The sequence below is a fragment of the Felis catus genome, chromosome X (genome assembly GCF_018350175.1).
Source record: "Felis catus isolate Fca126 chromosome X, F.catus_Fca126_mat1.0, whole genome shotgun sequence".
Taxonomy (NCBI): domain Eukaryota; kingdom Metazoa; phylum Chordata; class Mammalia; order Carnivora; family Felidae; genus Felis; species Felis catus.
Genome location: NC_058386.1, coordinates 85,241,791 through 85,258,604, shown reverse-complemented (window position 1 = coordinate 85,258,604; position 16,814 = coordinate 85,241,791). Strand labels below are relative to the sequence as shown.

At 35.4% G+C, this 16,814-nt stretch overlaps 1 protein-coding gene across 3 annotated transcripts in view; it reads right to left on the bottom strand.

Annotated features, from left to right (window-relative positions):
- The window catches only part of IL1RAPL2 (interleukin 1 receptor accessory protein like 2), a 1,211,101-nt gene that overhangs the window by 279,191 nt on the left and 915,096 nt on the right, over window positions 1-16,814 (bottom strand). The gene's annotated exons all lie outside the window — the stretch shown is intronic.

The window sequence follows — 16,814 nt, the reverse complement described above, 5'->3', positions numbered from 1 at the left end:
TAACAAATGGTGCTGGGAGAACTGGACCGCAACATGCAGAAGGTTGAAATTAGACCACTTTCTCACACCATTCACAAAAATAAACTCAAAATGGATAAAGGACCTGAATGTGAGACAGGAAACCATCAAAACCTTAGAGGAGAAAGCAGGAAAAGACCTCTCTGACCTCAGCCGTAGCAATCTCATACTCGACCCATCCCCAAAGGCAAGGGAATTAAAAGCAAAAGTGAATTACTGGGACCTTATGAAGATAAAAATCTTCTGCACAGCAAAGGAAACAACCAACAAAACTCAAAGGCAACCAACGGAATGGGAAAAGATATTTGCAAATGACATATTGGACAAAGGGCTAGTATCCAAAATCTATAAAGAGCTCACCAAACTCCACACCCGAAAAACAAATAACCCAGTGAAGAAATGGGCAGAAAACATGAATAGACACTTCTCTAAAGAAGGCATCCGGATGGCCAACAGGCACATGAAAAGATGTTCAACGTCGCTCCTTATCAGGGAAATACAAATCAAAACCACACTCAGGTATCACCTCACGCCAGTCAGAGTGGCCAAAATGAACAAATCAGGAGACTATAGATGCTGGAGAGGATGTGGAGAAACGGGAACCCTCTTGCACTGTTGGTGGGAATGCAAACTGGTGCAGCCGCTCTGGAAAGCAGTGTGGAGGTTCCTCAGAAAATTAAAAATAGACCTACCCTATGACCCAGCAATAGCACTGCTAGGAATTTATACAAGGGATACAGGAGTAATGATGCATAGGGGCACTTGTACCCCAATGTTCATAGCACTCTCAACAATAGCCAAATTATGGAAAGAGCCTAAATGTCCATCAACTGATGAATGGATAAAGAAATTGTGGTTTATATACACAATGGAATACTACGTGGCAATGAGAAAAAATGAAATATGGCCCTATGTAGCAACGTGGATGGAACTGGAGAGTGTGATGCTAAGTGAAATAAGCCATACAGAGAAAGACAGATACCATATGGTTTCACTCTTATGTGGATTTTGAGAAACTTAACAGGAACCCATGGGGGAGGGGAAGGAAAAAAAAAAAAAGAGGTTACAGTGGGAGAGAGCCAAAGCATAAGAGACTGTTAAAAACTGAGAACAAACTGAGGGTTGATGGGGGGGTGGGAGGGAGGGGAGGGTGGGTGATGGGTATTGAGGAGGGCACCTTTTGGGTTGAGCACTGGGTGTTGTATGGAAACCAATTGGTCAATAAATTTCATATATATATAAAAAAAATAAGAGTGAAGTTTATAGTCTAGTAAAGAGAGACAATCAACAAATTAAGGTATAATTAAAAGTTACACATGCTGGGATGGAAAATTTAATAACATAGTAAGGATTTATTTTAATAAAGTAAGACATGCTGGGGTGCCTGGGTGGCTCAGTTTGTTAAGCGTCCAACTCTTGATACTGGCTCAGGACACGATCTCACAGTTTGGTTTGTGAGATCTAGCCCTGCATTGGGCTCTGCGCTGACAGCACAAAACCTACTTGGGATTCTCTCTCTCCCTCTGTCTCTCTCTCTCTCCTCTTCCCCACTCGCATGATGTCTTTCTCTCTCTCTGAAAATAAATAAACTTAAAAAAAGAAAATTGGACATAGCTTCTTCCTGGAATTATGGATCAGGGTTCAGGAAAGGTATCAATGGGAAATAATGTTAAACTCATTGGTATATAAAAAAGAAAAAAAAGTGTTCATCATGTGGCTGGAGGTAGAGAAGGTCATGAGTTGCTGTACAAGTTAAAGTAAAGGAAATAGTTTCACATAGCTGGAATAAGGGGTGCAAGGACAGGAGAAGTAGGTGGCAGCCAGTAATAAAGAAAAAAATGTATTTTCTTTCCTAGTTAGGTAATGATGATTTATTTAACTGACTTAATCAGGAGAGATAGAAGATATTTACATTTTTACATTTACATTTTACTGTTTATACTGATGAGAATGAATTGAAGGTGAGCAAGATTGGAAGCAGAGACCAATTTGGAACCCATTATAATACTTGTCTTAGTGAGAAATCTAGAAGCCTGATCTGAAGCTGTTGAAGCAATGATACAGAAGATTCTAACTAGGGAGAATTCTAAACACTGTTGGCATGATATACAAGATGAGATAGAGGGAAATGTCCATTTCAAGACTTCCAAAGTTTCTGGCTTTGAAGATGTCTGTTAAAACACTTCTCACCAGCTGGCCTGTAATCTTTTGTTGTAGTAACAAACAGACAACATGTAACCTACCTTGTTAACAAATCTTTACAGTATTGTTGTATAGCAGATCTCTGGAAATTTTTCATCTTACATGACTGAAACTCTATCCTCTTTGAACAGCAACTGCCCATTTCCCCTTCCCCCAGCCCCTGGCAACCACTGTTCTACTTTCTGCTTCTAAGAGTTTGGCTACTTTAGATACCTCATATAAGGGTAATAATTCAGTATTTGTCTTTCTGTGACGGTTTCTTTCACTCAGCATAATGTCAAGTTTCGCCCATGGTGTAACATATGACAGGATTTACATCTTTTTCTTAAATGCTTTTAAGTTTAAACACTTAAACACTTATACCACATTTTCTTTATCCATTCATTCATCAATGGACTTAGGTTGACTCCACATTTTGGCTATTATGAATAAGGTGGCAATAAACATGGGAGTGAAATTGCTGGATCAAATGGTAACTTTATCTTTAATTTAAAAAAAAATGTTTATTTATTTTTGAGAGAGAGCAAGCAGGGGAGTGGCAGAGAGAGAAGGAGACACAGAATCCAAAGTAAGCTCCAGGCTCCGAGTTGTCAGCACAGAGCCTGATGCAGGGTTTGTACTCATAAACTGTGAGATCATGACCTACACTGAAGTCAGACACTCAACTGACTGAGCCACCCAGATGCCCCTATCTTTAGTTTTTTGAAGAACATTCATGCTGTTTCTCATAGCGGCTGCATAATTTTACATTTCTATCAACTGTGTATAAGGTTTAAATTTCTCTAAATTCTCAACAGCACTTCTTATTTTCTGGGTTTTTTTTTTTTGGTTCTTGTTGTTGTTGTTGTTGTTTTAATAATGCACATCCTAATAGGTGTGTGGTGATATCCCACTGGTATTTTGATTGCATTCACTTGATGATTAGTGATGTCGAGCATCTTTTCATAAACCTGTTGACCATTCATATTTCTTTGGAAAAATGTCTATACATTTTTGCCAGTTTAAAAAATAAGGTTATTGGAGCACCTGTGTGGCTTAATGGGTTAAATGTCCAAATTCAGCTCAGGTCATGATCTCACCGTTTGTGAGTTTGAGCCCCATGTCAGTCTCTGTGCTGAAAGCTCGGAGCCTGGAGCCTACTTTGGATTCTGTGTCTCCCTCTCTGCCTCTTCCCTGTTCTTTCTCTCTCACTCTCTCTCAGTCTCTCTCAAAACTAAATAGACATTAAAAAAATAAATAATAAAAACTCAGGTTATTGGATTTTTTATTAAGTTTTAGGAGTTTCTTATATATTTTTTACATTAATCCCTTATCCCAAATAGGGTTTGCAAATATTTTTCCCATTCTGTAGGTTCCATTTCACTCTATTAATTGTTTCCTTTGCTGTGCAGAAATATTTCTAGTTTGTTGTGTCCCACTTGTCTAATTTTCTTTTTACTTTTGTTGCCTGTCTGTTAGTATCATATCCAAGAAATTATTGCCAAGACCAATGTTATGAAGTTTTCCCACCATGCTTTCTTGTAGGAGTTTTATAACTTTAGGCTTTATGTTTAATTCTTTCATCAGTTTTGAGTTGATTTTTGTATGTGGTGTAGGAGAAGGGTCTTATTTCCTTTTTTTTTTTTTTTGTATGTGGATACACAGTTTTCCCAACAGATTTGTTGAATAGACAATCCTTTCCCTACTGAGATGACTTGACATATTTTTGAAGGTTTATTTCTGGGTTTTTTATTCTGTTCCATTGGTCTAGACGTATATACTCATGCCAATACAATGCTGTCTTGATTGATTACTTGTAATATGTTTTATGTCAGGAATATGAAGCCTCCAGCTTTGTTCTTCTATATCAAGAATATTTTGTCTAGGATTTTCATTACTCTATTGAATAGAAATGGTGAGAGTGGGCATCCTTGTCTTGTTTTTGATCTCAGAGGGAGAACTTTCTGTTTTATACTGTTGAGTGTAATGCAACCTATAGTCTTTTCATATATGGCCATTATTATGTTGAGGTAATTTTCTTCTATTCTTTTTTCACTGTTTTTACCATGAAAGGGTGAACAAATTTAGTAAAACACTTCTTCTCCATCTACTGAGATGATCATGTGCTACTTATTTTTCTTCTGTTATTGTGCTTTATCACATTGATTGATTTCTATATATTAAAGCATCCTCTCACCCCAAGGTTAAGTCCCACTTGGACATGGTGTATGATTGTTTTAATGTGCTATTGAATTTGTTTTGCTAGTAATTTATTGAAGAGTTTGCATCTCTATGCATAGGGGCACTTGTACCCCAATGTTCATAGCAGCACTCTCAACAATAGCCACATTATGGAAAGAGCCTAAATGTCCATCAACTGATGAATGGAAAAAGAAATTGTGGTTTATATACACAATGGAGTACTACAGGGCAATGGGAAAGAACGAAATATGGCCCTTTGTAGCAACGTGGATGGAACTGGAGAGTGTGATGCTAAGTGAAATAAGCCATACAGAGAAAGACAGATACCATATGGTTTCACTCTTATGTGGATCCTGAGAAACTTAACAGAAACCCATGGGGGAGGAGAAGGAAAAGAAAAAGAGGTTAGAGTGGGAGAGAGCCAAAACATAAGAGACTGTTAAAAACTGAGAACAAACTGAGGGTTGATGGGGGGTGGGAGGGAGGGGAGGGTGGGTGATGGGTATTGAGGAGGGCACCTTTTGGGATGAGCACTGGGTGTTGTATGGAAACCAATTTGACAATAAATTTCATATATTGGAAAAAAAAAGAGTTTGCATCTCTATCCACCATGGATATTGGCCTACAATTTTGTTTTCTTGTAGTGTCCTTGTCTAGGTTTGTTATCAGGGTATGTTGGCTTCACAAAATGAATTTGAAAATATTCCTTCCTGTTCACATTTCTAGAAGAGTTTTAAGGGATTAACATTAATTTTTCTTTAAATTTTTGATAGAATTCTCCAGTGAAGTCATTTACTCTTAGGCTCTTCTTTGTTGGTAGGTTTTTGTTTACTGCTTTAATCTCCTTACCAGTTATATGTCTGTGCAGTTTTTCTATTTCTTTATAACTCAGTCTTGATAAATTATATGTTTGTCAGAATGCATCATTTTTTCCTAGGTTATCCAATCGCTTAGTATATAATACTTCATAGTATTCTCTTATAGTTCTTATTTTTTCCTGTGTAATCAGTTGTAATGTTTTCTCTTTTATTTTTTTTAATTTTAAATGTTTATTTATCTTTCATTTTTTTAATTTTAAATGTTTATTTATTAATTTTTTCATATGAAATTCAATATCAAATTGGTTTCCATACACCACCGAGTGCTCCTCCAAACAGGTGACGTCCTCAATGCCCATCACTCACTTTCCCCTCCCTCCCACCCCTATCAACCCTCAGTTTATTCTCAGTTTTTAAGAATCTCTTATGATTTGCCTCCTTCTCTCTCTGTAACTTTTTCTCCCCCTCCCCCTCCCCCATAGTCTTCTGGTAAGTTTCTCAGGATCAACATAAGCGTGAAAACATATGGTATCTGTCTTTCTCTGTATGATTATTTCACTTAGCATCACACTCTCCAGTTCCATCCACGTTGCTACAAAAGACCATATTTCATTCTTTCTCATTGCCATGTAGTATTCCATTGTGTATATAAACCACAATTTCTTGGTCTATTCATCAGTTGATGGACATTTAGGCTCTTTCCATAATTTGGCTATTGTTGAGAGTGTTGCTATAAACATTGGGGTACAAGTGCCCCTATGCATCAGTACTCCTGTATCCCTTGGGTAAATTCCTAGCAGTGCTATTGCTGGGGCATGGGGTAGGTCTATTTTTAATTTTTTGAGGAACCTCCACACTGTTTTCCAGAGCTGCTTCACCTGTTTGCATTCCCACCAACAGTGCAAGAGGGTTCCTGTTTCTCCACATCATCGCCAGCATCTACAGTCTCCTGGTTTGTTCATTTTAGCCACTCTGAGTCACGTGAGGTGGTATCTGAGTGTGGTTTTGATTTGTATTTCCCTGATAAGGAGTGCTGGTGAGCATCTTTTCATGTGCCTATTGGCCATCTGGATGCCTTCTTTAGAGAAGTGTCTATTCATGTTTTCTGCCCATTTCTTCACTGGATTATTTGCTTTCCGGGTGTGGAGTTTGGTGAGTTCTTTATAGATTTTGGATACTAGCCCTTTGTCTGATATGTCATTTGCAAATATCTTTTCCCATTCCATTGGTTGCCTTTTAGTTTTGTTGGTTTTTTCTTTTGCAGTGCAGAAGCTTTTTATCTTCATAAGGTCCCAATACGTCATTTTGGCTTTTAATTCCCTTGCCTTTGGAGATGTGTCAAGTAAGAAATCGCTGCGGCTGAAGTCAGAGAGGTTTTTTCCTGCCTTCTCCTCTAGGGTTTTAATGGTTTCCTGTCTCACATTCAAGCCCTTTATCCATTTTGAGTTTATTTTTGTGAATGGTGTGAGAAAGTGGTTTAGTTTCAACCTTCTGCATGTTGCTGTCCAGTTCTCCCAGCACCATTTGTTAAAGAAACTGTCTTTTTTCCATTGGATATTCTTTCCTGCTTTCTCAAATATTAGTTGGCCATACTTTTGTGAGTCTAGTTCTGGAGTCTCTATTCTATTCCATTGGTCTATGTGTCTGTTTTTGTGCCAATAACGTGCTGTCTTGATGGTTACAGCTTTGTGGTAGAGGCTAAAGTTTGGGATTGTGATGCCTCCTGCTTTGGTCTTCTTCAATATTACTTTGGGTATTCGGGGTCTTTTGTGGTTCCATACAAATTTTAGGATTGCTTGTTGTAGCTTCAAGAAGAATGCTGGTGCAATTTTGATTGGGATTGCATTAAATGTGTAGATTGCTTTGGGAAGTATTGACATTTTAACAATATTTATTCTTCCAAACCATCAGCATGGAACGTTTTTCCATTTCTTTGTATCTTCTTCAATTTCCTTCGTAGGCTTTCTATAGTTTTCAGCATACAGATCTTTGACATCTTTGGTTAGGTTTATTCCTAGGTATGTTATGCTTCTTGGTGCAATTGTGAATGAGATCAGTTTCTTTATTTGCCTTTCTGTTGCTTCATTAATAGTGTATAAGAATGCAACTGATTTCTGTACATTAATTTTGTATCCTGCGACGTTGCTGAATTCATGTGTCAGTTCTAAAAGACCTTTGCTGGGGTCTGTCGAGTTTTCCATGTAAAGTATCATGTCATCTACAAAAAGTAAAAGCCTGACTTCATCTTTGCCAATTTTGATGCCTTTGATTTCCTTTTGTTGTCTGATTGCTGATGCTACAACTTCCAACACTATGTTAAACAACAGCGGTGAGAGTGGACATCTCTGTCGTGTTCTTGATCTCAGGGGTAAAGCTCTCAGTTTTTCCCCATTGAGGATGATATTAGCTGTGGGCTTTTCATAATTGGCTTTGATGATGTTCAAGTATCTTCCTTCTATCCCGGCTTTCATGAGGGTTTTTATTAGGAAAGAATGCTGAATTTTGTCAAATGATTTTTCTGCATCGATTGACAAGATCATATGGTTCTTTCCTTTTCTTTTATTGATGTGATGTATCACATTGTTTGATTTGTGAATGTTGAACCAGCCCTGCATCCCAGGAATGAATCCCACTTGATCACGGTGAATAATTCTTTTTATATGCTGTTGAATTCGGTTTGCTAGTGTCTTATTGAGAAATTTTGTATCCATATTCATCAGGGATATTGGCCTGTAGTTCTCTTTTTTTTTTTAATTTTTTTTTCAACGTTTATTTATTTTTGGGACAGAGAGAGACAGAGCATGAACGGGGGAGGGGCAGAGAGAGAGGGAGACACAAAATCAGAAACAGGCTCCAGGCTCTGAGCCATCAGCCCAGAGCCCGATGCGGGGCTCGAACTCATGGACCGCGAGATCGTGACCTGGCTGAAGTCGGACGCTTAACCGACTGCGCCACCCAGGCGCCCCATGTAGTTCTCTTTTTTTACTGGGTCTCTGGTTTAGGAATCAAAGTAATTCTGGCTTCATAGAATGAGTCTGGAAGTTTTCCTTCCCTTTATATTTTTTGGAACAGCTTGAGAAGGATAGGTATTATCTCTGCTTTAAATGTCTGGTAGAATTCCCCAGGGAAGCCACCTGGTCCTGGGCTCTTCTTTTTGGGAGATTTTTGATAATGGATTCAATTTCTTTTCTGGTTATTGGTCTTTTCAAGTTTTCTATTTCTTCCTGTTTGAGTTTTGGAAGTGTGTGGGTGTGTAGGCATTTGTCCATTTCTCCCAGGTTGTCCAGTTTGTTGGCATATAATTGTTTTCATAGTATTCCCTGATAATTGCTTGTATTTCTGAGGGATTGCTTGTAATAATTCCATTTTCATTCATGATTTTACCTATTTGGGTGCTCTCCCTTTTATTTTTGAGAAGCCTGGCTAGAGGTTTATCAATTTTGTCTATTTTTTCAAAAAAACAACTCTTGGTTTCATTGATCTGCCCTACAGTTTTTTAGATTCTATATTGTTTATTTCTACTCGATCTTTATTATTTCTCTTCTTCTGCTGGGTTTGGGGTCTCTTTGCTGTTCTGCTTCTATTTCCTTTAGGTGTGTTGTTAGATTTTGTATTTGGGATTTTTCTTGTTTCTTGAGATAGGCCTGGATTGCAATGTATTTTCCTCTCAGGACTGCCTTCACTGTCTGCAGCTTTTGAATTGTTTGCCACTTGAAAAAGTGTTTTGGTGTGAGTTCCAAAGGTAAAAAAAAAATCAAAATAATGCTCTCTTGCTCATTTTTTCCATTGAATCAATTCACACGGACTACTCTTTTAACTTATTCATAGAATCCACTCACTTTCTGTCCAAAAATCTGTTTTTAAAAAAAAAAAAAAAACAAGCAGAAGAAGCAAGCCCACAGTGCAAGAAGACTGAGTAAAGTATAGGTTTCACATTAATGGGTCTTATGGGTAAGTGTTAAGAGTGCCAACTTAGGCCTCACTTCTTATAAATTGCTTACTAACTTGGGTAAGTTATATGACTTCTCTGAGCCCAATTTCCCCATTTAAAAATGAATCATAGACCTTTCTCCAAAGGAGACATAAAATGTCAAATAACCACATCAAGTGATGTTCAGTATCATTAGCTATTACCATCGTGGAAATGCAAATCAAATCCACAATGAGATACCACTACATACTATTAGCATAAATATTATTTTAAAAAATGGAAAATAACAAGTTTTGGTGAGTATGTGAGGAAATTAGAATGCTTGTGTATTTCTCCTGAAATCTAAAATGATGCAACTGCTTTGGGAAAAAAATGTGGCAGTTCCTTAAAAGGTTAAATATAGAATGACCATTTAACTCAACATTTTATTGTAGGCATACACCCCAAAATTATAACATATGCTCATATTAAAAATATACAGTAATGTGTATAGCAGAATTATTTATAAGAGTCAAAGAGTGGAACCAAAATGTCCTTCAACTGATGAACAGTTGAATAAAAGGTGGTATATCCATTCAATAGAATATTATTTGGCAATAAAAAGGGATGATACAGCTATATGTTTGAATCTTGAGAACAATATGCTAAGTGTAAGAACACATCCAGCAGATAAAACATATTGTATGATTCCATTTATATTAAATGTCCAGAAGAGGGAAATATATAGACATAGAAATCTGATCAGTGGTTGCTTGGAGCTGGAGGTGAGGGTGGTGGTGGAAGACTGGAAAGTGACTGCTAATGGGTATGGAGTTTATTTTGGGGATGTTGCAATGTTATGAAATTGATTGAGGTGATGGCTGCATAACTGTGCATGTACTAGCAAACTGAATTTAACAATACATTAAAGGAATTATTCACCATGATAGAGTGAGGTTCATTCCTGGGATGCAGGACTGGTTCAATATATGCAAATCAATCGACATGATGCATCACATTAATCAAAGAAACGATAAGAACCACATGATCCTTACAATAGATGCAGAAAAGGCATTTGACAAAATACAGCATCCTTTCTTGATAAAAGCCTCAAGAATGTATGGATAGAAGGAACCTACTTTGAGATCATAAAGGCTATATATGAAAGACTCACAGCTAATATCTTCAATGGGGAAAAATTGAGAGCTTTCCCCCTGAGGTCAGGAATGTCCACGACAGGCATGTCCACTCTCAACATTGTTGTTCAACATAGCGTTGGAAGTCCTAGCCTCAGCAATCGGACTACATAAAGAAATAAAAGGCATTCAAATCAGCAAGGAAGAAGTCAAACTTTCATTCTTTGCAGACAACATAATAGTCTATGTGGAAAACCAAAAAAATCCCCACGAAAAAACTGCTAGAACTGATACATGGATTTGGCAAAGTTGCAGGATATAAAATCAATGAACAGAAATCTGTGGCATTTCTATACACCAATAATGGAGCAGCAGGAAGAGAAATCTAGGAATCAATCCCGTTTACAATCACACCAAAAACCACAAAATAGCTAGGAATAAACATAACCAAAGATGTAAAAGATCTGTAGGCTGAAAACTATAGAAAGCTTATGAAAGAAATTGAAGAAGGCACAAAGAAATGGAAAAACATTCCATGCTCATAGATTGGGAGAACACATATTGTTAAAATGTTGATACTACCCAAAGCAATCTACATATTCAATGCAATGTATTAGAAACCACTGAATGTATGATTTAAGTGGATCATTTTATGGCATATGAACAATACCTTAATAATGCTTTTTAAAAATGGACAAATAGTTCCATCTATTTCATAGACTTATTCAGAAAATTAAATGACATAATCTATTACAATATTTAGTACAGAATTTAGCATCTGTTGAACTATCAATATTACTAAGTAGTATTAATAAAAATAATACTAAATATTATTTTAACAATTATTATTAGTAGATCTATTATTAAATGATAGTAAATATTATTATAACAATAATTATTATTAGTTGTATAGCTATTGTTAAATAACTATTATTTTATATAGTTAAGTATATAATATAGTTATTAATATTATTACAATATCTCTATTAGAGTAATAGTTTTTTTTTAGGATCTAATTTGAGGCCTAGATAATCTTAACATAGTCATTATGCTATAATAAAAATAACATAACTTTTGAGTCAAACAAATCAGATCGAACTTCCATTTCTGCCACTTACTAAATATATAGCCTAAAGAAAGTAATTTTATCTGTCTGAAGTTGAATTTCTTTTTCCGCAAAATAATTCAACAATACCTACTACTACTTTGGGCTCTTTTTTAATTTAAAGTTTAGTTAATATACAGTGCAATATTGGGTTCAGAAGTAGAATTCAGTGATTCATCACTAACATACAACACTCAGTGCTCATCACAAGTGACTTTGGGCTCTTATGAGGAATAAAGTTTTATTCCTCTTATGAGGAATAAAACAGTGTATGTACAAATGCATATTGTAGTGCCTAACACGTAATGAATTTTCAAATAATTTTGTTTCCATATGTGTAAAATAATGCTTTTGGCATTAATGAAGTGTGATGAGATACTTTCAAACTTATATTAAACCTCATGGGACATAAACTTCAGCAATGCCCCAAAACCGCAATACATGCATAGAGGTCTGGTCAGCAACAACATTATTCCTAAAATATTAATAATCAACTTGTCACATTACAGACAAATATTTTGTAAACTGTTAGCTTTCTTTCTATTCTTAAGTACAACTAAGTTATAGAAACTAATACAAAGTAAGTAAACCAGTGTAAGTCTCAAGCACTAATATGGCAACCAACTTACAGGGGAAAAGGCTTGGCCCGGATTTTCCAAAGTTATAAATAATGCACATGGTGTACATTTTGGGTAGTAAAACTTTTTTCAGTTTAGGATGGCCCATGCTACTAAGCTCGTGTATGTTATTCTGAGGAAATAGATCTTTAGGAAACAGCTCATTAACCCTAGAATGCCTACAAGGAAGAGTGAATGCTGCCATGAACCAGCTCCAACTATGTGTGTGAAGAAAGCTGAGTGAGCTCGTGAAACCCATCTTTTTGCTTTCCAAAGTCTTCACTTATTCCAGATTAAATGAAGATCTTCAAGGAATTATTTGAAGGTAAAAGAGTAAGAAGAGTATATAAAAAACACAAAGAATCAAGGGGTGCCTGAGTGGCTCAGTCTGTTGCGTGTCCAACTTCGGCTCAGGTCATGATCTCACCACTCATGAGTTCAAGCCCCGCGTTGGTTTCTGACAGTTCAGAGCCTGGAGACTGCTTCAGATTCTGTGTCCTGCTCTCTCTCTGCCCTTCCATCACTCATGCTCTGTCTCTCTCTCTCTTTCTCAAGAATAAATAAAACTTTATAAAAAATTAAAAAAAAACACAAAGAATTCAAAAAATCCCTTGCTCCCACCATTATACCCACAATGCATATATCAAATCATGACTCAAGCTAATGAAATTATCACGTATTGCTATTTATATTGATAGTAATTCTGGCTTCACATTTTCACTCAATTAGTTGTGACTTGCTTGGGATTGTGTTTCTATGATAACTTTAGAAAGAGTTGACTAATTTTGCTAAACTGAAGAGATGCAAGGGTATCATAAGTTTCCATTTTTAATATTGCCATATTGAAGCAAATGGTGGATAATTTATTACTTCATAATATTATATATTTTATAATTTTTAATTACTTTCAAATAAATTTAGTACTTGGTTTAAGGTTACAGAGATATATCATTATATTGAGTAACAGAATATAGAACTGTTAATTTATGAGGTCTTCCCACAAAAATAGTCATTCTCCCTTTTCCCATCTCTGTTTGACAGTTATCATATTGCATTGTAATTCTGCATACACATCTGTCTTTCCCACTAGACTGAAAATACCTTAAGGCCAAGAACCTTATTTTATTCACCTCTAGATCCCCAGGATCTAACATAGTGTTTGGCATCTGTTAAGAGCTCAAAAACTGTTTCTATTTAAATAAAGTTTTAAAAAGATAGATTTGGTTGAACAGCTAATTTCCTGTTTTAAGGGTTCAATTAGTTACTCATTTTTGCCTTGTAGTCCTGCGTATTGCATTAACTAATATATTTTGCTTTATACTCTTGTAGAGCCTTTTACAGTGGTCTCTTTGGGGACCTAATACAATTTTCAGTAGAAACTGATATGCTGGTGAAATCGATTTCTGATGAAGATTAACACTCCTTTATACACAAAGAAAGTTTGATCCAGTAGCACATAACACAGCCATGAAATATGAATTTGAATAGCTTATAAAAATAAAATAAATTCTGAATGACAATAGAAGAGAAATAAAGAGAATCTTTCATACTGGATCAGATTCATCTAAAAATGACTATCCGGCCTTTTGAAACATCTGACTTATTCAATTAGTTTGAACTGTTCCATGGGTCTGAGTTTTTCTGATATACTTTAGGCCCCCAAACCTCCTTTTTGACTCTTTGACACAAAAAGATAAACTAAACAGTGTTTATATGTATTTTCTGCATGACACTGGGTTATTTTAAGTCTTAGGAAATTTCCAAAAAAAAAAAGTGATCATCAATGAGAAGAACAGGTTATATTTCCAAGTTTACCTTCAATTGCAATTAGATGTCAGATCTCAAATCTTTTCATCCGCATTTATTCATGGCTTTTCCAAAGGTTTTAGGAGTCTGTTACAATTTGTAAAGCATGCATTCGGGTTCTAAAAAAATAAGCAGTGCCTAAAGAATGGTTTACCTAGCGTTTCAAGTAGGGCACATTTTGCAATGATGTTTCAATACTTTGGTATTAAAATGTAATATGAATTAATATCATTTAATGCACTGTTATTTTTTCTTAGAAAAAATGAAAATATATTTCTTTTCAACTGCCAAAAAAAAAGAATTAGCGCTGGTATAGTAAAGGTTTATTTATCAAATTTAAAGCTAAATTTACCTTCACAGTAAGAAAATAAATGGGAGATGATAGGACAAAATTGAATTTTTTTGTGTGTTTTGTATATTGCTTTTGTCTTTATATTTCATACATTACCACAGTCTGCTTTAGCAGAATAGGTTTGCTTTGTGAGAGCACTAGTTTTCATATTATTTTGTTAAAAATGTGTTTATCATCTCAAAATGTATGGCTATTTGGTTAAGATTAATCTTCTTTCAGCATTACAATGTGAATAAAATTTAATAACAACCAAACTGTCATCACTATGTTAGCAAAAAGTGTGTAAATTTCTATAACATTGTGGATGACTAATGGATTACTCTATAGAAAAGAGAAAGTTTAGATGTTTATTTTCCTCTAGAGACACAACAAAATATCTGTACTGATGCCAACCCATGAACAAAAGAAGTATTCATTTCTACTGAAAAATTCCATTTACTGGATTGCCTTTACAGATATGTAGAACTGAAAACTGAGTGTAATTCTCAAAGAAACACATAAATGATAATTCATGACTATGTTTTCTAAAACTATCCTGAAGCTGGCACTTAAGCATTTCCCTCAATATGTCTCATTTTGTATAAAATGCCTGCATGGGACTCTTGTCTATGGGGAAAATGGAACTTACAATTCTTTAGAGAAAATTAATGTATGTTCTAGGTATCTACTGTTGTTTAACAAACTACCTAATTTACTGTAGCATAACAACTGTTTTATTTGCTCATAACTTTTTGGGTTAGAAACATCAGAACAGTTTACCTTAATGGTTTCTCCCTGAACTACATGGCATAAGCCAGGGTAGTTGGGGCTACAGGATCCACTTTCAATATGGCTTCTTCATTTATCAGCCTCTATGTTCACTGGCCTCTCTTTCTTCAAATGATGCCCCATCTTCTAGGGCCTCTCCATGTGGCTTGAGCTTTTCATAGCATGGTAGTTTCAGAGAAGACCAGGCCCTGAAGAGAAGCTTCAAGGTTTCTTTTGACCCAGCCTCCAAACTCCCAGAATATCATTTTTATCATACTCTTTTGATCAAGCATATCCCTAATGCCATCTTAGATTCAAGGGAAGGGGGATGATAACATGTTTAAATGGTAAGAGTAACAAAAAGTCTATGGTGAACTTTAATCTAATAGAATGTTGTCTCAGATGTTAGGTACTGACTGAGATTGGGGAAACCTAAACTTGGTAATGTGCTAGGCTGTTTGAATTGGATTGTTGTATTCTTTTGTAGTTCTAGTTTTAATTCTAATTTGAGGATGTCTAAAGCTTAATTTGTTTGATAAACTTAAAAAAATAAAGTAAAATTATTTCCAAAAGTTTTCATGATCTTACTGAAATCTGAAAATTTTCCAGATATAGAGAGGGATGTCCAATCAACCCAATTATCTTTCTCTCTTTTCTACACCTGGGATTTCTAAAGATTCTGACTGCAGAGCTCCCACTGACACTAAGGAGTAAGTACTCTTAACATCACTTTGCTATTGAGGCATAAGAGTAACTTACAAAATAACTTCCAGTTGTGAATAAATGGTGCTAAATAAATATATGGAAAGTTAAAATCACTTAAAATTAACTAGTTATGTGCTTTTTGAAATGACAAAGATATGGTTTAACTGATTTTGTTTTCCTTTCCATGAATTACATGGTTGCTTTAGCATTTCAGAGAAGCAGCCTTTCTGGGATGAAAAATGGGCAGGTCTCCATCTTTCTGTCAATAAAGTTGTCTCCAAGTTGTGTCACAAATTAAAACCTGAAATGTTCAGCCTTTCAACTATTGAAAACAGATTACTTTAGTAATTTTACAGGGTTGTGTTGGTGGTGGGTTATATTGGCATATATACCTATGTTGGAATATGCATTTATACCAAGCACGTATCTTAGAGATGTCCTAAATAGCACATACAAATTCTGTACCCGGTGAATCTCAATGAAATGTACTCCTTACAATGGTCTCTCTCCTTGCTTAAGAAAAGTACTCATCTAACATTTTTTGTTAAAGCTCGACTAATAGCAGAAGAAAATGAAGTATCCACTCATGGGCCACAAAGACAAAATTTGAAATAGTTGTTGGAATTTTTATTTCTACTCTATAATATATATGTTTTCATATAAAAGGCATTATCCACTTAAATCTTCATGAAAACTTATGATATAAGGCTAACCTATGGCTTCATGTAACTCCTGGCAAACCACAGAGTACAACTTGAGGTATTTTTATCCCAGTATTGATGGAAAGATATAAGCAAAAATTACTGAGGGTGTGTGTCAGTCCATCTAGATTTGGCTTTAACAAAATGTAATGATTCTTCAAAATAATACAAGTGGTGGGGGGAGAACCATATTCTAATACTTCAATATTATCTACAAAATATTCACTACTATTTCTACAATCCATTCTTAATAACATATTTCTTTTCTTTTTTCATGTTTTTGTTTGTTTTAAAATACTTAATTTTGGTACTCCTAGTGGTATGCTGCATTAACTACAATGTGCTGTAATTATTTTTAGAAAAATGAACAAGTTCTTAGGAATATAATTTTTTTCTCACCTATTCTCAAGATATAAATAAGCCTCTAATAATCCAAATTGAATCGGAAAGATCAAAAATTGAGTAAAAAACATTACAAAGTGGATGAAATTGTGACTAATTTATCTTCCCTGGTTA